Below are 25,120 nucleotides of genomic sequence, written 5' to 3' on the forward strand. Positions count from 1 at the left end.
AAAAAAAAAAAAAAATGTCATTTTGAATATGGAGGAATTCTAAACATGTCTGGGTGAAAGTAGCAAATCTTCACTTTCATCTTGAAAATTATTAACTGCTTTATTTACAACAAATACACTTATTTTTATACACAAGTGGAAAAGGTAATAGTGTTCAGGATGACACTTCTGACCTGTAAAGGCTTTTTCTTTTTACTGGAAATAATTACGTCTTTGGGGTTTTTAAATGACGATGTTTTAAACTTATGTTTTTTTTTATTTTTTTATTTTATTTGGAATGACAGCATCCATGATGGAATAGGAATCAGCCTGACGTTAGCATTACATTAGAGAGGAACGATTTATCAGATGATATTAGTGAACCTGACAGGGAGAAAGTATTTTCTGCTTGAATGATGATGTCTGGTCTGAGTTTCTTCTAAATATCAATAAAGAAATATCACAATTATCAAAGCATGTTTTACACAAGTGAGGAGGAAAATATCCTAAATAACGGTAAAATATAGTAATCCCACAAATCTAAAATCGTTAACCATTCACTGAAAGCAAGAGCAGCGTTTGAGTGGAGTAAGTGGTTGACACTATCAGGGTTTAATGTGTGTGAAAGTGCAGTGGTCATCACTAAGGAATGCTGGGAAACTGCAGGACGCGGGACAAAGTTTATCAAGCCTGTGAAGAAAAACGAGTGACAGCATTCCTGAGTGTTGGCTTATCTCTCTGCTTCCTGCAAGAACACACACACACACACACAAAGCTTTTATTTTTGGCTTTGCTTTTTTTGGATTTTGTTCCGAGTTCAGAGCCTCATGCACCAACACAGACCCAGAAAAATGTGGTTTGTAGTTTTTTGATGAACTGATTCAGTCCAAAGCATCAGTTTTCCTTGTTGTAAATTAATTAAACAGGACATTTCTTGGCAGTTTTTCTCTTTTTAGTTTCAGAGGAACATGAATATAAACCCCATTTCTCACTTTGTTGTGGGAAGAAAGAACCGATGTCRATGCATTTTATTTCTTCACCAGTTTTTTTCTCATCTTTTTCTGTTTTTAGTCTTTGTGTGCCTTCTTTCTACATATTTTACAGTTCACATTTTTAAAACGAGCCTTTTTTCTTTTGAGGTATATTTTTGCTGTATTCCTGTTTAATTCTGTTTTTTGGTTCCTCCATCACATTTGCTTTTTGCTTTCTCTTTATTTCTTTTCCTATAGTATCTTATGGGTTGTTTATCCTTACTAATTGTCACTTAAATTTTTTTCCTTCTCTCATTTCTTTCTCTTCTCTCTCCACATTTTTCTTTTATCCGATTTTTGTTCTCCTGTGTTTCCTTCTCATTCTTTTTACCTTTCCTGCTTTTACAATCTTTCAACCTTGATCAAAAACATTCTCTTTTCCTCCTCTTTTCTCCTCCCTCTCCTGTCTGTTTYGCCATCCTCATTTTCTTCCTCTTGTCTTTTCCCCCACCCCTCCTTCACTCCTCTGTCCAGCCCCGCCCCTTTTCTGCTCTCCCTTTCTGCCTCYGGTTGCTTGGTGATTGTTTCTGCTTGCTGTTGCCAGGTAATTTCTAGATGGCTTTGATCACATGACGAGTGTTTTTCTGCCTGTTTGTGCTGAGTCATTAAAATGTGTCGGCGTCTGGGCTCTGATTACAGTGTTGGTCACAGCATCATGTTCTGCTTCAAACATTCTCTGTAGACATTGTGAATAATTTGAACTTTTCCAACATTTTGCTGAAGTTTGAGAGAATTTAAAACTTTTTAGAGTTAGGTTTTTACATGGGTAACATTTCTTATCTATACATCTCATTATATGCGTTTGGATTTTCTTATTATATTTTGTAATGTGTGACTTGAACCCATTTCTTTGTCAAAAACTGCTACTGACTGACATGGCGTAATGTTATCAGTTTCTTCTATTGGATAATAAACTTCATGTTGACAAAATTATAATATAAAGCTCCAGATCTAACCATTAGCTTTCAAAATAATTTTTGCTGCCTTTAGGCCATTATTTTTCCATAATCCTTGGAAAGAAACTTGTTCTAATTGCATAGAAGTCTTTTTGCTTACCCACCTTCCCTTCATGCATCTGTTGTCTTCTGGGCCATTGAACTTTGACCCGATCATCTGTGGTTGATTCTGATCAGAAAGGCTGAATTGCCTCTCCTTACTCCTTTTCCATTTAAAGGAGCAGTGACTCTACTTTGACCTCCGGTCAGAGGTCTTCACCCCRTCTATAAGGTTTAGCCCAGCTAAATATATCATTCATTTATACCCCGCCCCACTAGTGTTATTATTACCATCTGTTAAAGTTAAGTGCAGATCTCTTGACTCTTGCGTATTGGCCACCRTTGGATCAAAAACGGTGTGAACCAGGTGTGTTTGCATGTCTGTCAACAATCTCCCTGGGGTTCTGTGCAAGTGGAAACGATGCAGAAGCTCTAAAGATGAACAGGCTGCTACTTGGAGCGTCTYTCCGCTGCTGTTGAATTAAACAGTTTCTTGTTTCTTCTGCACTCTATTTGACTTTTTGTTCGTCATTATAGGATGCATTTTTCAGACTCAAACGTAAACGGAGATAATTGTATCACACACTTTGATACAAAATAATCAGATTACGGCTAAATGTGATAAATGTGAAATGTGCAACTGAAAGGTCTTTTCATGCAGTCACATCCTGACATCATGAAACTTTTTTTTTTTTTAGAAAATGCTGATGGCAGTGAGCAGCAGTCTCTCGTGTTCAGCCTGCGGCAGCTGTGGCTGTGAACGGGCCAGGCTAGCAGGGCAAACACTGTGACACATTGTTATTGTATTATTCATAGTGAATTGGTGCCTGCTCCATGATCAATAATTTATTCATATTTCCTGTCAAGTATGTGTTTTTAGTTTTAAATTATTTCTAGATGCAGACTCTTTCAAGTGTTTACCTGAGTGCCGAAAACATTTTTTGCAGCAGGAGGTTAAAGGTTTCTTTTTTTTTTTATCTTATAGAGAAAAATAGAATATAAATTGATTTGTGACTCTGCTGTCATATTTCACCTCAAAACAAGTGAAACTCCTGTTGTTGCATCTATATTATCATGCTGTTTGTGTCTATTCAKAGTTAATGTTGAATTAAAATGRGAAACGACTCGTCCTGCTCACCTGCACAGACGACTAGAGGGAGACCTTAAAAGTGGAGCTGTGAGTTTGCTCTGTTTAATTTGACTGTTTTTGTGATGTAGCCGTACTGCTGAGCATCACCTCGGATGGAAAATCATTCTGACATTTACAGCGAACTGAAACGGTGAAGTGGAAGAACAGAGTGACAGTGTGAAGAGGCTACTGTTGCTGCTCTGCTGCTACTTAAACACAACACCACTTCAGGGCTTCCTGTCGTACTGTGACAGCAAAAACTGCACCCTGTCAATAACTTCTCCTTTTTTTTTTCCAACTTCCAAATGGACGTAAAGGCATGTAAACTTCATTCAGCCGGAAACTTTGGAGAACAAGAAAAGTTGCACGAAGAAACGCGGTGTGCAAAAGTTTGGGTTTTACTTGYGGCCAATAGATTAAAACACAAACACAACTTTGTTGTGCTCCTTCATAAGAGCCCCACCAATTACACAGGCCTGGTTATAAATGTCAAAATGGAAGAAGGTTTAAAGATTATGAGTACTTTTGTTTAAAAAATTTTTTCTAACCTGAAAAACTTGACACTTTTAAAAACCAAAAATGAGAGAAAAACGGTGATAGATTGATTGGAACAGTGAAAACTTGAGAGAGTTGACAATTTAAAATCTAACTCCAAAAGCTTTAGCTTCGTACAGTTGAACAGTTGTTGTCACAGCAAGAAAATCCTGGTTTCATTTTGGTGTTCCTGCATGTACGAGTTTCCTTTAGGTGTTTTGGCTTATTTCTGGTGCGAAAACATACATGCCAGGTTAACTTGCCACTCTGCTGTAAACGGCCCTTACATTAGCGTGTGTGCAGTGTGATCTGCCTGCATGTTGCCCTGTGACGGACTGATGACCTGTCTGCGGCGTTCTCAGCCTCTCGCCTGTTGGCTGTTTGGAAACGGAGGGGTGGTTTGTGCTGGAGCTTGATGACAAGTTGGGAGACTTGGTCAAACACTGCATAATTTGTTGTGTAAATGYCAAACGGCTGGTGATGCAGTTTGATATTTACACAGAATTAAAGGCGAGTCTTTACCAGCTTGTTAAAGCGTCCTGCATTGAGAGAAAACATTATTGATCACTTCAACGAGGAATTCTACTTAACACATGTTGATGTTTGTGGTTAATATTTCACACATGACTTGTCCTATTTTAATGTCTGGTTAGTTTTATTTGCTGGTTTACATTGGAACCTCCTGAGTTGTAATGGAGTATTAGGCGAGAGGCGGGGTACGCCTTGAAGACCATCAGGTTCTGTGAACAATAAACTACAAATGTGTACAAATTTGCGACCTGTGCTGAAGATCTATAAAATCTCTTAAATTCACACCTTTCACTTGCTCATTCTAAAAAATTTTAACTATTTTTCCCACTGTCCATTCAGCTGAACAGTGACTCTCTTAGCTTTTCTCTACAGGAAGTGGAATAAGTTGGAGATTGCACTGAATTCAAATAAAAAAGAAAGTGACTTGCTTCCCCAGATCCTTCCATCTGATCTCACATTAACAGAAAACAATTTATAATTAGTTTGTCTCTGTTTTAGAGTGCGCTCACACCGACCCYGTTTAGTCCACTTTAATRAAACTCTAGTTCATCTGCCTAGARACAAACTGATGCAGACCAACAAAACAAACTCTGGTCTTGATTCGGTTGACGTGAACTTTGACGCGGTTTGAATGCAAATGTGAATACAACGGGTCTGGAGACCGCTCCAAAAGCAAGAAGTAGGGCATTTTGGGTAAATACAACCAAAACAAACGTTCAAGTCTGGAAAACATGGCTTGTGATCTTTTACCAAAGTCAAAAGGAAAATCCTACAACTAAAACAACAGCTAAAATCTGACACTACTTTGTTTTTGTTTACATTTCTTGAAGAAATAAGGTGCGCTCAGTGTCGTCTTCASAGGTTTTTGTCGTTTCCTTCAGTGGTTCTTGATGCAGCGCCCCCACAGGGAAGGAGGTGAACAGGTTCTTATTTAATTAGGACTGTTTAATACAGTGCAGTGTGAATGCAAACCTCATCTGCTGAAAATGTAACAAATGTTGCAATTTTGTTCCTCGATCCTCTTGATCTACCGGGTGTGAACAGTCTTGCATTTAAAGCTAAATATAGAAAATCAGTTTGAAAAGTGACATAATGATCCAGAGTGGAAACAACTAAACCATCTTAAGCTGCTTGAGAGTTCACTTTGCACAAAAAGATACCAATTTATTTGGTCTTGATATAAAATGATTGCTTTTTTAAAATAATGCCTWTCATCTATCTTTTTTTCCTCAATGCTGTTTTTCTTTTTGTGAAATGCAAAATATGGATCCTAAACACACATCGGTTCAGATCTTGTCCTTTGAGCTCATATTCACAGGAAATGAGAGCCGCTTCTCTTATTTAGTTTTGCAAGTGTCTCCTAAGGCTCTGTCTGCCATTCAGAAGTTTATTTAATAATTCAGATTTTTTTWAAAAATGGCTTCCTCAGAGAGCTCCTATACRAAATGACTGGAGGACTTTTCTGCTCTTAAATAATAGCTTTTGTTAGGTGTGAAGTAAGCCAGCAGCTACCATAAACTGATGGGATTTAGATCACAGCTGTTTAAACCTGGCATTACACAGATGAAKGGTGTGTGTGCTTCTATTAACTTTCTGCCCTTCACTTATCCAGTTTGGGGAGCCGTGAGGGAGATCTGATTGGCCGTTATCTTATTTGGCAGCTTTGGGGGGCAAATTAATTTGGTGAGACACGAACAAGAACACAAAAACACACACTTTCAAACTCTAAACACACGTGGTTGTTCTTTCTTAAAAGCAAGCAGAGTTTCTGATTTAAAAAATTGGTGATAACTATACAATAATCAGTCGTTTATATTCAAAAGCTGTGTAGTAAAATGGGATTATCACTAGAAAAATGCAGTGTAGTGATTCATTCATTTCCACCTCCGAGATGCCTCCACTTTCTCTCATTTGATTCTCCTCCCTTCATTTCACACTTGTTATTGTTTATAGTCAGTTTTATTTTTAGTTTGGCCCATCTAATCAGCAGTCTCCCTCTCTGAGTGTTTCTGGCTCTGTCAGTGTTAATTGTCTGTCTGATGTGTCTGTTTATCTGGAACGAGGCAGCAGAAATGAGACGCTCWGATGTTTATAGTTCAAGCTGCAGTYCGTAGTTTCAAATCGCAGCCGTAGACKGTGACRTGCGTGTTTTTGTGAGAACTTGATGCTGCCTCCKGTGGGAACCCAGGCGTAGGGGGAAAACTGGGCAAGGCCTCATTATGCAGATAATTAAATGTTAGATTTGTATCTGTGCTGCAGTTTAATCCTGTTCTCATTCTCGCCCTTCAATCTTTTCATATCATTTTAAATTCCATCCCTACAAATATCTGYGWTTATGGTTGAGATCTGAGATCAACTGTTGATGAGAAGATGCCACGCTCGGTGCAGCTCTTCTGGATCAACATTAGCTMTAATGTAAGACTGAGCTAAGCTGCTAAAATGCCGATCTSTGATATTGAAATTACAGCYGGGACGTTCAGAGTTTCAWAGCTGATTRTTCTCAAACTACTTAATGCAACTAATGGAGGCCTTTTTTCAGAGCTGTGAGCTTTAATGTGCTCCAAATATTGATTTGATGTGTGGTTGTAGAAGGTTTTTTCTTTTCTTTTTTTTACTTTCCGTGTGTACACAAATAAAATCAACTTCTTTTGGATACTTGCCTGGAGGGAAAATGGGCTCTTGGGGAGAAATATGTTTCAGCAAACAGTTTCTGGAGCCGCTCTCTATTCAGCCAACAAAAGGAAATGAACTCGCAACATATTTTCACCATTGCTTCTGGGTAATGGCTCCCACTTTTTATGTAGCTTTGCCAGACGTGCTGCAGTCAACAAAAAGGCTGCCCTGAAGTTGAAAAGAAGTGTGAACTCATGGGAAGAGAACGTGAACGAGATCATAGATATTAGGGCTGCTTTATTACGGGAAAATATCAGTGATTATTATTTTAGTCATCCCTACAAATGAAGTTTATTTATTTAAGCAATTACTCATTGGGTTTTAAGAAGCAATAGATTTATTTCACCTTGAAACAAACATTTTYCCCTCATACCTTCCTCTTTAATCTTCCTTTAAAATGGCTAAATATCAGTTAAGATGTTCATTACATAAAGAAAAATCACAAATACTATGCATTTTGTTTGGTTAAAACTCACTGCTGCTGCTTTTACCATGTTTGCTGGTCGTTTTGTCAGATTTCTGATTTCCCATCTCTGCAGTTTTGGTTGTTTCATGCCGGGTTACTTCAGGTTGAGCCGTCAGTTCAAACCTGCTGCGATCTCACTGCTGCCAGTCTCCCTTTCCTGCCATCTAGCTTTGATATTTCAAAACGCAACCACTCTAGGCCTGGGATCAGGCCATGAAAGAAAGCAGAAACACACAGTCGGGTGAAATTAACTAGAGTTCTGTTAAATATGCCAAAATATTAATATAAAAGTCTTTTGACAGCTGTGTTTTGTAGTTAGTAAGGCCATTCTGTCCTTTCTTTTGAAAATCTATAAAAGGTGAAGGTAGCGGGCAACATTAAAAGGTTTGTATCCATTTGAGATTTCATAGAGAGGAAAGAGTGTGAATTGACTCGCTATGGTTGTTACGATCATATTGTTTCCATGATTAGTGCTGCTGGCCAAGCAGTTCAGAAGCTACAAAATGTCTTGACTTGTAAGARTAATATATAAATGAATTTAGATTATAAGTACCCATATTTCTAATAACGTTACCAACCTTGAAGGTGTCTAAACGGGGACAAAAAGCTGCTGTATCTGGATCATCTGAAGTCAAGTCTTCTAGTCACCAGAACTTCACAWMTCTTTAATCCTCTGGCACTTTTTATTTGTGAATATAAGGATTAATTTGCCCTAATAAATCCAACATGTGATCTTTCTGCGGTCCAGTGGTGTCGATGTATAACCTGACAACGGCATGACKCTWTCATTTAAAGTCTGGATTTGAGTACTGGGATGAAAACTAATTGTTCACCTTYATATAAAGGCGCTGATATATTATATCAAGACAAATCGGTTCTCAAAATCTTGACCCAACATGTYTCATTGTCAAATAGCAAAAAAAACAGTAWGTATCAGTTTTCTGAGATATTTTCTTTGTGAAACTTTCTACCTGCTTTGTCCAGGGCTCACCTTTCATTTTAYAATGCTGCTCCTYTGGTCACCCTGGCTCTATTAAATGTGACCATCTATCAGGAGGAAATGAACAGTGACTATCACCATAATGGTCCATGGGATAATCCGCAACTGCAATTAATTGCGGAGTTCCTGGAGAGTCCGCCTCCACCTGGCCTTCCGATGCATATGAATACTTGGATGTAAGTGGGTGAGCTGGCACATATCCCCACACAGAWGCAAATATTTATTCACCTTCAGTCAGACAGAAAACAAACTGAGATCCATRGTAAGGTCCAGAGAACCTGCTGCATGATAATAACCTGCCGCTAGTCTGGTGTGGCAATCACTTCGATCATTCATTATTCAGTGTCTGAAGCCGCTTCTGGTTCTTTTCTGCATTTTAAATCTGCAGTTCAAGTTAGATTTAATTGCTTGAAAGATGTAAGGTAAACATCTGTTCAGAGAACAAGATGAGGATAAAATCCTTCAAAGCAGATGGAGACTGAGAAAGAGAGGGGKAGAGCTAAAGGGGCCGAAGCTCGTTCTGTCGAACTTTTATTGTTGGCAGTGATGGAGCAGAAAATGGGAAAATGGCTGCGAAAGCTGACTGAGTTTGACTGCCAGGACCCATTCATCCTCACTGAAGCAATGCCACCCGTCGTCTGGAACTGACATGAAGATAATTTAGATGAAAAGTGTTCTTGAAGTATTAAAAAAAGTCAGAGACCATCCAGCCAACAAACCCTGGCAACTGGAAAAGAAACCATGCGACASTAGAGGTGTGCAAGTTGACCTCAGAAGCATTTTTATTTATGTAGAAAAGAAATTCACGGCTGCTACGYGAAGCACCAAGGATGCTCATCCATTTTCCTTAGCAGTTGGAGGCTAAAAAGCCAAGTGCATCTGAACSACACTTTGATGGCTGCTCACCATCTTTGAACGTTCCCTTCCATAAAATGCTTTGTCAGCTGGTCTTGAAAACCTGCTGTGACTCAAAGGTTCAAGGACTCTAGTGGAGTTTGGAGTTGAAGCTGAATGGCTGCCGATGTCGATGAGGGAGATGGTCAGAGTTGCATTAAGATGTTTCTGTGAGCAGCACCTATTTCACCAAGGCAGTTTACAGGCATGTTCAGGACCTTTCTTATGGTGCAGYGACCTTAACAAAAAGTAGTGCAGTTTAAAGTGTGATGGTAAACAGAAAATTAAAAGAAAGTCATATACCATGACTAAATAGCTTTTGTTTTAACAGGGGGCATTATATATTCTCCAGGCACATGGTGCCATTTCATAGCACAATCAAATATAATTGAGTTGTTATAAGAAATATACATCAAACATACCTTAAAGAAACTCGACTTGGCAATTTTAAGCCTTGAAATTGAGCCTCTGTCACAACAATGCATCTCCATTATGYCGTTTACGACATTTCTTTGGAGTTTTGAGTTGAGAAGTATAGATGAACTCAGCAGACACATGTGTGATAGAATAAAAGCAACAAGCTCAGTTTATGTGAGGGATTCGCATAACATATTGTACAGAAAAGTCGATTTTTACACACCCTCCTTTAAATAAATAAAAATCCCTCATTATTCCTGTAAACTGCAAACTGTAGTTTTAAAACGGCATCACTTTATTTAAAAGCATAATAGCCATCAGGAGGTGGGGATCAGCAACGCTGCATTTCTCTGAGCTCCATAACTTACTGAGATTTCAATAAATACCTTGTAGATGTTTTGGAGCCRTAAMTGTTTGTAATATATTTATAGCCCTTGATGGCTTTGAGTTTGACTTTATTGAAGGTAGTGTAATAAAAGACTAAACAAAGTTATAAATACAATTCAAAATATCAATTCAAAACAAACAAAARAAGAAAAGTAGGAGAGTTCTGTTTTAATACACTATGYTCAATAAAGTCAAACTCGAAGCCATCCAATCCTACCGAGATCTAAATCCTATAGTGAAATGTTTAGCAGGATCCTGTGGGAAATGCACACAAACAAACTCCCACATATAACAATAAACTAAAACAACATACTTTAGACGGATAAGGGATTGATAAGATGGTGGATATGATTTAGTTCCACATCTGAATTTTGGATAACTTTTGTATTTAGGATTTTTGGTTTTCTTTTTTTGACAAAATAAAAATATTCTGAATTTCCAACCCAGTTGTTTTGTTTTTCATATTGGTCTGGATTGTAGAACCATGGAGTTGGCMTGGGACTACAAACATAAGTATGTAAGTTAACCTACCAACCAAAGCTGTACATAAAGTCACATTGAAAGCATTTTTATTAAGAAAGTATTAAAGCAACTACAAACTACAGCTTCCTTAAAAATGTTCTGACTTGCCTGAGTTTCTTTTTGCTCCATACCTTTTCCTAAACGTTTCTCTCGCTGCTGCTTTTCTCTCCATTCTTGTCCTTTCTGTCCACCTCATCGATCATTAGCCACAACCTCCCTGTGGAGACGGATCATTAATGTAATGGCTTCTCAGTCCAATCATCATTACAGACAGAGCTGCAGTAGTGGCTCTCAGGCAGCATCGGTGCTTTTGTTTGTCWGTCACTTATCATCTAAACAGCTGAGGTGCAGTTAAGAGCAGGTCCAAATGAACTGGCCCATCCAGGGGTTTATGCAGGGCAGGGATATTGTGTAAGTACAAGTAGAGGTTCAGTGAACTACAGATAAACTGGCTGCTGCCTGCAGCCTGGCAACTGTGTCAGACAGAGTCATCTGGTTGTGGTGCACTGGGGAGTCTGTGTGTCTAATGACCACAGCTGGATTAATGTCCCGTTTTAAAGCGGAGGGCTGTTCTAAATAAAACGCATTTTCAAATAATTTCTGTTGTAAATGCCCAYCTTGGTGAGACTAGTTGTACACTTTTGTGGAAGGGATTGATGGATAATGGCCATAAAGTGGAAATTATGCTTCAGTTTATGAAGGTTATGGTTGACTGACTCAATGCTGCTGACTTGCAGAATTGTGTGGGTTTGAATATGCCAACCATATAATCCTCTGAGTTTAATTTAAAACCTTAGCGGTAATGAAACTGTGAACGGAAATGGAAAATAAAAGTTTTTGAATGTTGCTGGAAATTAAGCCAGTTTAATGCAGCAGCTTGGGGGAAAACGACAGAGTGTAAACAGAATTTATTATTATAATCTTTGCAACTATAACAGCTATTCTGRGAAGATCTTTTCACAAGGTTTATGAAGATTTTATTGGATTTAAAAAAAAAAAATCTTTCTTCCAAAATTAAACTTGTTTGACCCAACGTGAAGGTCTGGCTTTATTTCATGCCAAAGATTTCCTACTGGGTTTGAGGTCTGGACAGTTTGCAGTCTAATCAAACTCTTCCTGCTAAACTTACTCATCCATGTCTTTATGGACCTGGAATCACAGCAGCCTCACGATCTACTGCATGGTCTTCACCATTCAGTAGACCATGCAGCCTCATGCTCTACTGCAGAGAATCTCTTCACTGGTCCAGAGCAAACTGTTCAACCTCTCTGCTTATTGCAATTTACATTTCATCTATCAAAGCTTTGATGGATCTGCTCAGCYATGGCTAATCCGAAGATTGACTATAGAATCTGAGGTTTCGATTGACTCTGCGTAAAGTTGGTGACCTCTACACTTTAATCAGTTCAATYCATCCAGTTTCTGGCCGAGTTGGTGTTTCTCCCACTCACTCTTATTTTATTATAASAATACTAACAGTTGACTCTCATATATTTAGTAGTAAGGACARTTCATCACTGGATTTATTGCTCAGATGGTTTCTAATCCATCRAGTTACCAAATCTTGGATAAATGTTTGCATGCATAAAGGTTCATTTCATACCTTTATGGCCATAGAAATGATTGTAGTGGGACATGGTCTGGATTTTTAACAAAAGCTAAAATAAGTGAGTYTACACTGTAGTTTAATTGAACYCAATTCATCCAGAGTCAAAAGGTTAACAAAATTGAAATTTGACTATCTATTGTAGAGCTAAAAGTGATACTTTTTAAATCTGGTGTAATCTGTTGTAAATGCTGTAAAAATTCAATCAAAAGTCTAGAAAAGGGAACAGATAATGATTGGGAGTATTTTAATCTATTGCATTGATGTAATTTCTAAAACAATCACCATATCAGAATCCCATATCAACACTTATTCTACCGATAAGTTGAGCAAAGCATTTTGAAACTCATGTCCACTTCACCACTCAACTGCTTTCACTTCATATCCAAGTCTAGATATTAATAATAAATCAATATATTTGCTTTAATTAGATCTCAACCCCAGATTTATTTTTTTACTCGTTACCTTCTCAGGTTGTGAGCAAAACAGAACTTTACATTCTTGCCCGACTCCAACAGCTCAAATAATTATTTGGCGAATCGGCTTTTTGAAGCTGCCAGCTCCGCTTTAAGTTTAGCTGTTAAAAACCAGTGAAGTAATCTGCCAGATGGSCTCCTGTACTGGTGCAGAGATGGAGAAAGTCCCAGGTTAACTTGTCTGAACCTGACCCACATCACTGAGCCRGCAGACGGCTCACACAGGTGGTTCGCTTCAACATGTCCTTTCCTCAGATGTCTATGGGACAAAAAGAGACAAAAACTCTCGTTTCTTGTGTTCAAACTGTAAGAAAAAGATGATCTGYGCGACCCAGCTGTCTAATCTTAAATAATTTATCGTCTTTGCTTCACACTCTTTCTAGGAATTTGTGCAGCCATGTGTTGGTAAGCATCCATTGTAAGGAGAAAAAAGCTTTCCCAAGATTTGTGAGATTACAGCCATGATTCAACCCATCCTTTCTCGCTTCAAGCTGTGTGTATTTTGGCAAAGCCACAGTTGTTTTCAACTTATCAACATCCTATGCTCACACCTGCAGGGTGGATTCGGCTTTGAAGACTTGACATAAAAGATTAATCCAGATGCCACAAACGGTTCCATTAGAACAGGACAGCATGTCTTCACAGGGGGAAGTCCAGTAAGTCACATTTTTACTGAAACAAAGAAGGCAACTCTTGTCGGGATTTGTTTTTTATTTTAAAAAGGGCTCCTTCTATGTCAGTGTGATTTGTTAGTATGATGTTGGTAATAATGTAAGTGATCATGCTGTCATAACCTGTCAATAGCTGATCATGTTGCMCAGTCCTGAAGATTTAAATCAAGWGCAAAATTGCAGGTATTGCAGAATCAAACTGCTCCTTTTCTGAAAATGAGTAAAACATTATAGTTGATCAATCAGTCTATTAAGATTTTTTTATCATAAGAAAATTGTGTAACAAATTAACAACTACACAKCTGGTAGTAAAATCTTCACAACCTGAAATGCCTGGTCCAACCTTTCAACATAACAAAGAATACAGTCAAAACTGTAGAAATTATTCTCACTTTTGAGTTGGTCTGTTGTGTCAGTGGTTTGATGCTGTACATCTGCATAATCTTCTGTTTTTCTTTTTGGACCAGTATGTTGGTGTGAACCTCCAGTCTTCAAACTCTTTGCCTGTGAAAGTTATTCAGTGTGTCCTCAGTGTTGGTCACGATGTTCCTTTTGCATCTAAATGTAATGATGCAGATGTTAGATGATACACTGAACATTATTTGTTCACGTCTCCTCCCTCAGAATGTTAATAAATGTGAAGAAACGGTAGCACTGTTTTTAACCTACTCTTATTCATTGGGTAGGTTTATTTAAAGTACGTAGTTGCGTTAAGAATAACTTCCCATGTGAATTTATCTGAAGGACAAATATGTGAAAAATGTGAAGACCTTTATAAGTATTTATTGAAGGCTACTGAATTTATTGAAATTCATGGTAAAATAGAATGTTTGAATATGTAGTTATTTTTGTGAATTTTATTTCACAAATACTTACAGTAGCTGTATGTTTTTTAAAGCGGTAAAATCTCAGTTTTTATTTCAGACACATAATCCTGCTCTTATGGGTTTCTTGAAATGTGAGATAACCTTCAGTGGTTGGTGGAGCTGCAGTAAAACTATGTTCATCCTGTGCATCATTAGATTGACCAGTCGGTATCTAGTTGCAGTGTGAAAATCGATCTCTGACGTTATGTCATCAATGTCTTGCATCTTCTTGCACCTGAAGTGGGAGAAAAATGAATTGGGAGAAACAAAATCCTTCCAAAGTAAAGGGGGCATATAGTTTGGTTTAAATGTGTTTATTTCTTTCTCAGTATAACTAATACAGTATCTTCCTTTACCAAAATTAGTCGGATTTGTTTGAGCAACTTATTACAATCTCAGTATAGCAAAGGGGGAGTTTGAGTTTTTAAGCCTTTTTGCCATTTCTAAGTGAAATCGGATGATTTTTTTCATTTCTGATTTTAAAACCTGTAACACGACCGTATGTTTTCTTTTTTAAATCTGACCGTTTGCGTTTTACGTATTGACAGCTAGTGCTGATATATGGATGCAACTCTTCCACATTTTCAGTGCAATGATCATAAATGACCAAATGTTAGAAAATGGAGCAGGATTAATAGAGCAGAAACTGACCACATTTCAAAATGCTTTGATCAACCCTGATCTAGAAAACCTGCGGCTCTCTTTGAGACATGTGTAGGGCTGATCTCTTTAGGGACTCCCAGCGGCATCCTAATCCCAGAGAGGCATGGCCAAGAGCTGATTAACCAACAGCAGAGAGCCACTCTGTGCATCTCGCTGTGTCTTCAGATCTTTGCAAATCTGATTTACTTCAGGTTTAGACTGAGTGTCGCCGTCTCATCCCCGTCTCATCTTTTCATCCTCTCTCCTTCGCCTCTTTTCTGTACATCACCCCATTGCTGCTGCTTCACGCTTTTCCTCTCGTCGGTGTCGGGGTTGCCCTGGCAGCTGCATACTCCACAAGGGGCAACTAGACTGAGTGGAGGAGGTTAGGCTCTTGTCATCAGCATTAGATCAGAAGAAGGTGCCACTGAGCTGAGGAGAGCATTGGTAATGACGGATGGGTCAAGGTAAACGTTGCAGGTTCAGACTTGCTGCATGAATACTCTAAAGAGAACACAAGCCAACTTTTCAGCACCGCTTCAGATTCGAACATCACGCAAACGTCTGAGAGCTTCTGTAAATCTGGGCCTTGGTTGGAGCGTTGACATGTCAAGCTTGCTGTTTGTTCTCTTAAATCCTCTTCAGCTCAACTGAAATGTTCTGTCAGCCAAGGTTTAGGCTTTTTTTCGTAAACCCGATTGGTTGAAATATACGTCGTCGTTTACCCTCCTCGCTATGCGCTCAGGAAAACTTCAGAGTGTTAACTACTCTCCCTCAGCAGATTCTCAAGTCTGTTCAAATCCCCGTGTCAGCGCCAGTGTATCCTGTTTTTACAGAGGGACAATCGATAAACCACCCATTCAGTCTACATGGGACCTAAAACTAGCGCCTGCTTTGTGCTGACGCTAGCAGACCAACTGCAGAGCTTCTTCATCGTGAGACATACATCAACAACGGCTACCTGTCAAAGAAAAGCCTCCAAATGTGCAAGTTGGAAGCCCAGACTTTGTTATTGCATAACTGTGAGGAGATAATTCAGTTTGTCGCTGTATTTACAGCATATTTTATGCATAAAAAAGTCTTCGAAGCTTCATGCACCACATATAAGGGCTTCTGACTCCATGTTATATGTTGTGCTGTCATGTTTTCCCTGTTCTTGTTAGAAAAACCAAGCTCTCATGAATGTCTTAATGTCTTGCCAGGAGTAGCCCTGGTGTTGGGTTGGCCGTTTACTTGTGGGACATTTTGTCAATGAGGCTGCACACAAAGATGGAAGTATAATTGTGTGCAGAGAGCTTTTGGCAGGCAGTTGGTTATTCCTGCTTTGTGCCTTCCTGCCTGTCCATGTGTGGCCTTTATTATATTTAAACCTCCACGGGTGTCTGTGTGGTGCTGTCTGCACACACAGATGAGTATTTATGAGCTAGCGGTGTGTGTTGGACGTTATTGGAAGGACAAATTAATGGAGCTCAGATCTGATGCGTTCTCAGCTCTTCGGTAGGCTGGTCTGCAGTCAATTCAGCTGGGAGCCAGAGGGAGAAAGTGTGAGTGTTTGTGGGTGGGTGGGTGTGTGTGTGTGGGTGGGTAGGTGTGGGAGGCACATACTCAATTTGCGAAGATAAACAATGCATCTCCAGAGTCTCTCCACCTATAAAAGCAGGTACAGTCAGAGTTCAGAGTGTTTGTTCGTAATGCTAAAGTTAGTAACAAGATCCCTGCGCTGTTTTCTGCATTTGATTGGGTTCTGCAGAAGCACCTTAAAATAACATTTAGTCGCAGCAGAAGCAGCTCAAATGTAAAGCTTGCCTTTGGGCTCATTTGAATTATTTAACTTTTGTGGAATTTGCTGTATTGGATGTTACTGTTCCTGTAGAGTTGGTCATTAAAATATTTGCATATGAAATAGATCCAGCTGGAACGAATGTGTATTTTATTTAAATTTTTGTGGCCTTGTTTGCTTCAATCATTTCTATGCTTTTATCATTCTATGTTATACACAGCAACTTTCTTCCCTCAGAGCTCTATTTTTCAGCAGTTTCTGCAGAAATAAGTCAAAGCTGTTGTCACCAATTCAAAAAGCTGCACAGTTCCCATCTTCTGCACTTGATTGATAAGGGCCAGAACCGGCATGTCGAGTCGTTCTGGGTCAGTATTTCACTCAGTTCTGGACAAAAGGAAGTTTTTTTATTTCTTTTTTTTTAAACTTTTATCACTTTTTAGAAGTCTCAGCTTGTCTCTTTGTCTGCAAATATTTCATCTGTAAAATCTGTCCTGTGAAGGCAGTTGAGTGTTGCTAGGACTGAGGTCCAGTCATCCAGGAGAACTCGGCATCTATACGTCTGTTGCTCATTCTCTTGTCATCACTAAGCTTGCAGACTCTTGTCTTTGATGAGGGGATGACGGCTGCTAAAACCCGCATGCCAGCAAGGATTTTAATTCAAATTCACCAGCAGAAATACTGTTGGTGAATTTAATGAAGGAAAAGCACAAACTACAAGCTGAAGGAATTTTTACGATTTTACAGAAGTCCACTAAAACAACAACAAACTCATTAATTTCACCTTTTAATTCACTTGTTCAAAAATCATGAGTAATTAGCTTCTTTTCCCGCTTTCAATACTTAACCTCATTTATTTCTGGTTTGAAATGTTTGTTGAAAATAATCGTATTCACTGTTGTCTGCCCAGGTCACTGGAGAACTGGTGACTGAAGTCTTAAACTTAACCTTGAAGAAACAAAGTCTTGACTTAGACTTGAGATTTGGGACTTGAGTCGCATGAAACGTCTTCATCTTGTGCGATCAGAGTGAAAGTGAGCTAATAAGTATAAATCATTTGAGTAAATTATGATCCGTCTTTCCCCTCTCGGTTACCAAATTGATCGTCATGGTAACAGTACATGTGGGTTCCTCGTTTGCCCTGTTATGCCCATGATTCTCAAATGGAGCATTAGGAACCCAACATGTTTTTCTTTCAAAGTAAAATGACATACTAATATGCTGGCTTCTCCCATAAATTTGTGCATATTTGTGCTTTTTGTTGAGTTAAATATTCGTAATTAAAAAAAATAAATAATTTGCAGCATTTTTTTATATTGAAGATAATGTTCTAGTAGTAGTTTAATGCTCATATCTGAAATTACACTGAAGTACAGTAATGTAACAATTCATTACATGTGAAGATAACCACCTGCACTTGATATGAGTTTTTATGTTTAGACAGACAAAACCGGACATGCACATTTGTGCATTTTATATTAAACCTGTAGGCCAAAGAAATTACAGATTAACTTGCAAAAATTTGGGGTGGTATATTAATATTGGTATAATGACTGATAGCTGATGTTTACCAACTGCATGCACATTTTCCTGTTGTTTCAACATCAGACACTCCACTGTTTCTCGATCACTGTCACATTACTGAACAAACGTCACATGACCGGCCCCTTCCAGAAACACAAATGCAACAACATGGGCAAACATTGAGTTTACCCCGCTTGGTAAAACTGGGTCAATATTACCGAAGCGATATCAAAATGTTAAATGACAAACATCATCCAAGACCAATGCTATTGCTAATATATCGGGCATTTCTAAAACAAACTTTATTTTTAGTGTTTTCTGTGATTATGAATATCGCAAATAGTGATTCTTTTTTTTTCCCCCCCACTGGTGTTCTTTATCATAAGTAAAGAAAAATGTTGTTCAGCAGCACTTAAGACAGTTAGTCTGATATCTGAGCGACAGGAGAAGCAGATTAGAGCTGACAGAACTGCGCTGGATTTATACGTAGATTATCTGCTGAAGCAAAGCTTTGCTTGCCAGTGTGCAGGTTTGGGAGTTTGATGAAATCCCAGAATTGGCATTATGTAGACTAGCAATCAGACATGTTTCTTGGTATTCGAGTTTAAATCTGTTGAACTTTTAATCTTTTTAGATTTTATTTGAATGTGTGTGCATGTTGCTCTGAGGATTTATGGCTGCTCATGTGAAGGTGGCATCATGTATGCATGTGAAATACAAGCAACAAATTATGGCATTTGTAAACTTCGGATTTGAAATCTTAACGTACTTTTAAATCTAAAGAAATCAAACCTTGTGGCTAAACCTTATTCATATGCGACATAGAACACAAGAGAAATGCTTTATGGATTTTACACTTGGTGAACATATTTATAAATTATACTTTTTGCTCACTGAGAGTAAGTAGATGATCGATTGAAAACATTTTGTGCATTAGAGACAAAGAAAACTGATTTGGATGATCCAAAAATGTGAGTGAGTGTTTCTCCATATTTTCACAAATCCATTATACATGAGACAGTTTATACAGTCGGGGCATAATTTGTCTGTTTTTATGAAGCAGGAGATTTTCAATGTCCAATAAACCCATTTTACTGCTTTGCTTTGCTGACCACTGTAAATTGGTTTTTGGACAAAATGTTGTGCTTTTGTGTTTGGCTATGAGACAGAAAAATAGGTTCTTTGATTTGCGATCAAACATTTAACTCCCGTATTTCATGAAATATAGAATTATTCATCACTACATGGAAATTAGTTGAAATGGAGACCTTCATCTTGATTTGTCTGGCAATCTACAGTTTTCACAAGACAATTATTCTCCACTTTTATTTTTTATTGAATACCCAGCTAAACGATGAGTCTTTTATCCTTGTTAGGAGTGATTATTTGAAGGCACTTCTAAATTTATTGAAGTAATCCCTCCCTCCCAAAGAAAGAAAATCTGTGTCTTTGTTTAGATGAAAAGAGTGAATTGGATGTCAGAACTACATTAAAAGAGGCTTTTGAAAACACAACAAATCTTGAAGATAAAAAGGGCAAAAACTCATTTCCTTCAATCATCACGGTGAGTCGCGCAGCGTGTGGCCAACGCGCACACACACGCGCACACACACACACAAACGGTCAATGTTGTCATCAGCAGATCTTTGTCAGCGTCTCTGTTTAGTGTTGCAGGATAAGCTTGTTAGGCTGAGAAATGTCACCCAGCTTTGTGTGTGTGAAAATATTGGTGTGTAGGTTATGAAATGTGTACATTAACCACACTGTTTCAGAGAAAAACATCAATTAGTATTTCTGCTTTGAAACCGGTGTGTGGATTGTTATAACATTTTCCTATAATATTAGCTCATTTTTCTGCATTTTCTTAAAGTGGAAGTGATTTGTAGGTTTAGTCTCCAGTTGAAGAATACAATTAATAATCTCAGTCAAGTTTATTAATCAGGAGTCATGATCTCTCCTTTTTCATTAGTCACAAATGACCACAGACAATCTCCTGGAAATTGTACATTTAAGTAGGTTATCTTATCAGATATCTTTTTTATTATTATTTACAAATGAAACTGATATTTTCATCCACGGTATAAAATACATCATGCTTAGTTAGCTTATTTTTTGTTTTCTTCAGATGTTTGCACATTTATTGAGCATTTTATAGAAAATGGTATGACATGGGTCAAACTTGTGGCAACATTTGATAATTTGGTCCATTTTTTCCTGACAACTGACTGAACTGAGTCAGGTTTGTGTTTACCTGCAGCTCCAGGTTCACACTTTCCATGGGGCTGAAATCAGGTCTGTCTGCTTCAGCACATCGACTCTGCTGTTTATTAGCAGCTTTAATAGTTTAGTGGTTCGCTCTGGTTCATTGTTGATTTGGAAGACCCATTTATTCCCTAGATTAACTTCCAGGCTAATGTCTACAGAGGTCGCTTTAATATTTTCACATTTTGTTCTGTGCACATCATGTCTGTTTTGTGCGTCTCCTGTGGGAAAAACAAAAAAAACGCTTCCCAACATGAAGCTGCCAATCCTAACAGCAGGGACGGCGCTCTCAGGCAGGCGTTTTCCTCCAAATACAACACTTCAGTTTTAATTTCATCATGCCACAGACTGCCTCCAAAAATTAAGACCATTGTTCCTGAGGGTATTTACAACCTGTTATCAGGCTTTTTATGTTGCTTTTGGGGTAATGGCTTCATCCTCATTGAGTGACATGTCAGCACATTATGGAGTAGGACTCGCTGGAAAGTTGATGATGGCATTTGTTTACTAGCTTCTAGGTTAAAATAATTCGTTTTAGTAAGTTTCTTTAATATGTCCATAATGCAGTGTGAGTGCTGGACTAATGGAAAGCCCACTGGTCATAAAATTGCATTGTCAGGTATTGTTTTGACCTACTGGGTACAACACTATCAGACACTATCAAACACTAAATGAATACCATTATTTTGTTTATTTCAAAGTAGTTTTGGAAACATGTTTCATTCTGAAATGCATTTCAAAGTTCACAGTTCCTGTTTTCCTGTACTTGGCGTGGTGGCCTACAGCAGCACCCTTCATACAAAAGCTTTTATTTTTTTTCTGTTCCTGTTTCTTTGAGAATTATTTTCTATTTGAAAGAAGTGAAAAGAAACCGGCTTCTACTGCTGGATTTTCTCATTTTTTCTGCTGTATTTCTGTACTGGACCATGACCAGTACAGTTGTACTGGTCTGGACTGGACCGTGACCTGCTGTTCATTGTCTGTTCTATGTTGATCTACTTTTGCTTATTTAATTGCATAATGTTTCTTGTAATCTTTTTTAAATACATTTGATGTTGTAGCTTTAACAGTTTTTAATTGTAGATCACTGCCTGAAGGAACTAAAACTTAAGAATCATTCTTTTTATGTTGGTTGAGCACATTTTCGTTGTCTAAAGACTAAAAAGACAATAAAAAAATAACCTATTGCACTCATATTGCTACATTTTAAGCTGGGTGGCGTCTGACTTGTCGATTTTTCTTTTTTCACAGTAAATACTTCCTTTGCTCAAACTTTTCCCCATTTTCTCACCATTAGAGGCATTTTTCTTTGACAGGCCTGAGAATCAACATCTTCCTCTTAAGATTTAAGCTCTTGAGTCTAATTTCTTCTTGTCGGCAGATGAAGCAGGGCCCTGAAAGATCTGACAGAAGCCTTTTAGGTTTTCTCTAGCTTTGCTTCGGAGTATTTCAGAACAAGTCCATCTGTCAGTGGGTGAAAAACGGCCAAATTATTGCTATGAAAATCTTCCAGACCTACCGTCAGGCTATCATTTATGATGACAGGATACAACCTCGCTCTCTGCAGATGTACCAGCTAAACTGCTCTTAACACAGAATGTTTAGTCGGAAAATACATACAGGTGCCAACGTATGGCTTTGGAAATGTTTTATATAGGTAAAATAACTTTTGAATTCTTAAACAATTTCCCAGCAGAAAACWGACCTTATGCTAATGCTAAAAACATGCTGGATTATTTATTGAACTTGCTTGTAAAATAACTTTGTCTTGTTTTTCTGAAATGTTAAATCCTGAATATTACAGATCTGATTTAAAGTGAAAGTACATTAGATGTTCTCTGTCTTCTGAATGTCTGCACATATTAWACAGTTGCATAGCTAATAATAAAYGTACTTGCCTCTTCATGTAAATTCTATAGCACTTTAATTTTCACAATTTACTTAAGTGCTGGGTGTCAAGTGTTAGCTGAGATGTAGCATTTACGCCTGAAGGCATGTGTACTTTGCCACTTGCTTCAAACACTTATGGCATGGAAACCTTTCAGCATGCGGTTGTACATGCGAGTCCTGCAGACACCAGGAKAATYGTATTAAAATTTACATRAGGTTAGACTAGCAAGAGATTTAAATTCCCAGGAAAACACTCAGTTCTCTGGGTCAAATACTGCCAATTTCTTATAAAACCACAATCCCTTCATGTACACATGCAGAGAAACAACACTTTCCATGTAGCAGATAATCAGGCAAGTATGAATCCAGTGTAATCTTCTCATCTCTGGACTGTTGCCTCTGCTGCCCAGGGATCAAGCTAGCTGTACAACGTGCTCGTCCCTGTTCTCATGCTCAGAAAATGTCAAACCCAGCATTGGATATTTATGCAKAAAACGKATGATAAACAAACTAACTTTGTTTTCACTCATTTAAATATCTACAWGATGGAGTGCAGMAAAGAATAAGATCACATTGCTGCATGTGATGCACATCTGTGAACGTAMAATATTGTTTTATTTTAMCATTTCTAATTTGATTAGATGTTTGYAAATTAACTTTGTCAAATAACTTATTTTTTATAGGCTTGGGCTAGTGAGACATCATGAAAGAACAGCTAAAATATCAGTATGTTTTATTTTCATCAAGAGTTTTTAACCAAAAACTAAAACATGTCCAGTATGTGTGGGATCTGCAGAGATGTTAGTTGCCCTTTTCCGGACCCTGCATGCCCTTTCACAGAAGGAAGGTTAACTCTGACGGTCCTTGCTGCAGACCGTTTTGCAGCTTGCAGTTTGAGTCTRTTCTGTTTTGAGGATGAGCSAAACGACAKGTTTGCTCAGGACAGACTGGATAAGGTAGAAGACGAACTCCTTTGGTTGGCTGCTTCTCTTGAATTGCCGCGGGAAGCAGAGTTTTCCCTGGGATTTGTTCCAAACAGTGTCTGTGTGTGAGGACCATCTCAGGTACTCATTTAGTCAGTTTCACACCACCGCTATTTGTTTTTCACAGCCAGAGATCTGAACAGGCTCTTTTGTAAGAATAAGAAAAAGGTTGGAGCATCAACTTGGCCAGCTGAGCTGCAGCTCCAGGAAAAGCTGGGCCACTTTAACTCTGCAACAYTAGAAAAGTTGGGTCACTTMAGGACCTGCTCTTGCATCTAGTTCAAAGAGATGCACCGACTTTCCTTTTATTTCACCCATAGCAGCTTCTGGTTTTCTTTGTGGTCTGACGAGCCGATTCCATTGTTTTGTTTTCTCTTTTTTCCCTAATCACTAGAAAACATGGAAGAAAGAAATGTGCTTTAGTCTTTGCAGAAGCATTCCTTTAGAAAACAAAAAGATGAAGGAAAGTTTTTAAAATGTTAAACTCAAAGAAGCGCATATTGTCTTGGTCGACATGTTGATGGATTGAAAATGCTGGGAGTTCTTAGTTTTATCTGAATTTAATGAATAAGGAGGACATCCCTCCTTTCATTGCCTTTTGCAATATTTTACCTTCTGATCAGCAATAACTGATGTTTAAAGCAAAATTGTAAYGTGCCACAGGTAAACCAGGAACAACCCGCTAGAKTAGAAACAGAGAAAAAGCATTAAAACTGTTTCCTTTTGTTTTCTCAATGAAGTAATTGWAGTCATGAAGACGCCACCCATGCTTTAAATAACATTTTCAGAGGTTTTAAAGCGATAAACATTGTGTTTGAATCCAGCTTGTTTACAGAGTAAATCCAAACTGTTTCAGGGGAAACTCAGCTGATTAACATACAGACTTCAGTTTAAAGTTCGTCTTAAAACCCATCTATTTTACTTGGCTTTCAGCACTAGCGGGATCTAGTTTTAAATAGTATGTTTTTGTTTTTAAACTAAGTTTTAAATTTTTTTTATTATGTTATGTTTTAATGTACAGCACTTTGTATCAGCTGTGGTTGTTTTAAAGTGCTTTGTAAATAAAGTTGGTTTGGTTTGGCTGTTTAAAGGCTTTTTTTTATTGGTTTTGGTCAGTAAKATGAACGTTTGAAAAKAATACATGACTGGTTTGCATTACCTTGAAGCCAACAGGTGTGCATTCTTACTTCAGACCCAGAGAAACGTGTATTTAGGCCCGGTTTAATTCCACTAAAGATTCTGCTGATGAGAAATCAGTAGCTCAAGTTGTCGCACTGAATGTACAGTTTTATTTTAAAAAAATAATCTGGATCCTGGTTGAACACATGATTTTGCTTTAGTACCTGAGTGCCTAGAGCTGACAGTGATGTGCTGACAGTTGTGCTCAGGTGCCGTCGTCTCCTTAGTGACTGATCCGCTCGCCAGCGATGGAAGACTGAGCGACAGATGGAGGCGACGCTCGGTGGCAACAACGCCGCTCGGCTGGAACCGGATCAAATCGGGAGGTTTAGCAGAGATTTAAACCCCGCTGCAGGCCGAGCTGTTCACTTAGTCACTGTTATTATTTACCACAATGAGTGACGCAGACATTTTGGGGGAATAAAAACGCAGCCTTTGCTTCAAAGAATGGGAGTAAGATGAAAAAGGCTTTTCTTTTTCTGAATGAACCGCTTTGTGATGCGAGGCTTCTACCATCTTGCATCACATCGTTCTTATATCGGTGAGACGCCGTTTGTATCAGAGAACTGGAAAAAGATTCAACTGGCATACAGAGTTTTTCATTGCAGGGACAGTTGTAAAGTAATCCTGCATTCATGTTTAGTACTAAAGCATTTGCTCACTTTGATCTGGATTTCTCTTTGAAT

General features: G+C 38.3%; 1 protein-coding gene across 5 annotated transcripts in view; it reads left to right on the forward strand.

The window, feature by feature from the left end:
* LOC103472534 (semaphorin-6D-like) overlaps positions 1-25,120 on the forward strand; it is a 183,477-nt gene that overhangs the window by 66,927 nt on the left and 91,430 nt on the right. For 3 of the 5 annotated variants that reach the window (XM_008422238.2, XM_008422234.2, XM_008422235.2), the window contains exon 3: positions 13,198-13,296. The exons of the other annotated variants lie outside the window; for them this stretch is intronic. The gene's annotated coding sequence lies outside the window, so the exon portion shown is untranslated. The remainder of the gene's footprint in view (positions 1-13,197; positions 13,297-25,120) is intronic. 5 annotated transcript variants of the gene reach the window in all.

This window comes from Poecilia reticulata, linkage group LG11, assembly GCF_000633615.1.
Source record: "Poecilia reticulata strain Guanapo linkage group LG11, Guppy_female_1.0+MT, whole genome shotgun sequence".
NCBI lineage: Eukaryota > Metazoa > Chordata > Actinopteri > Cyprinodontiformes > Poeciliidae > Poecilia > Poecilia reticulata.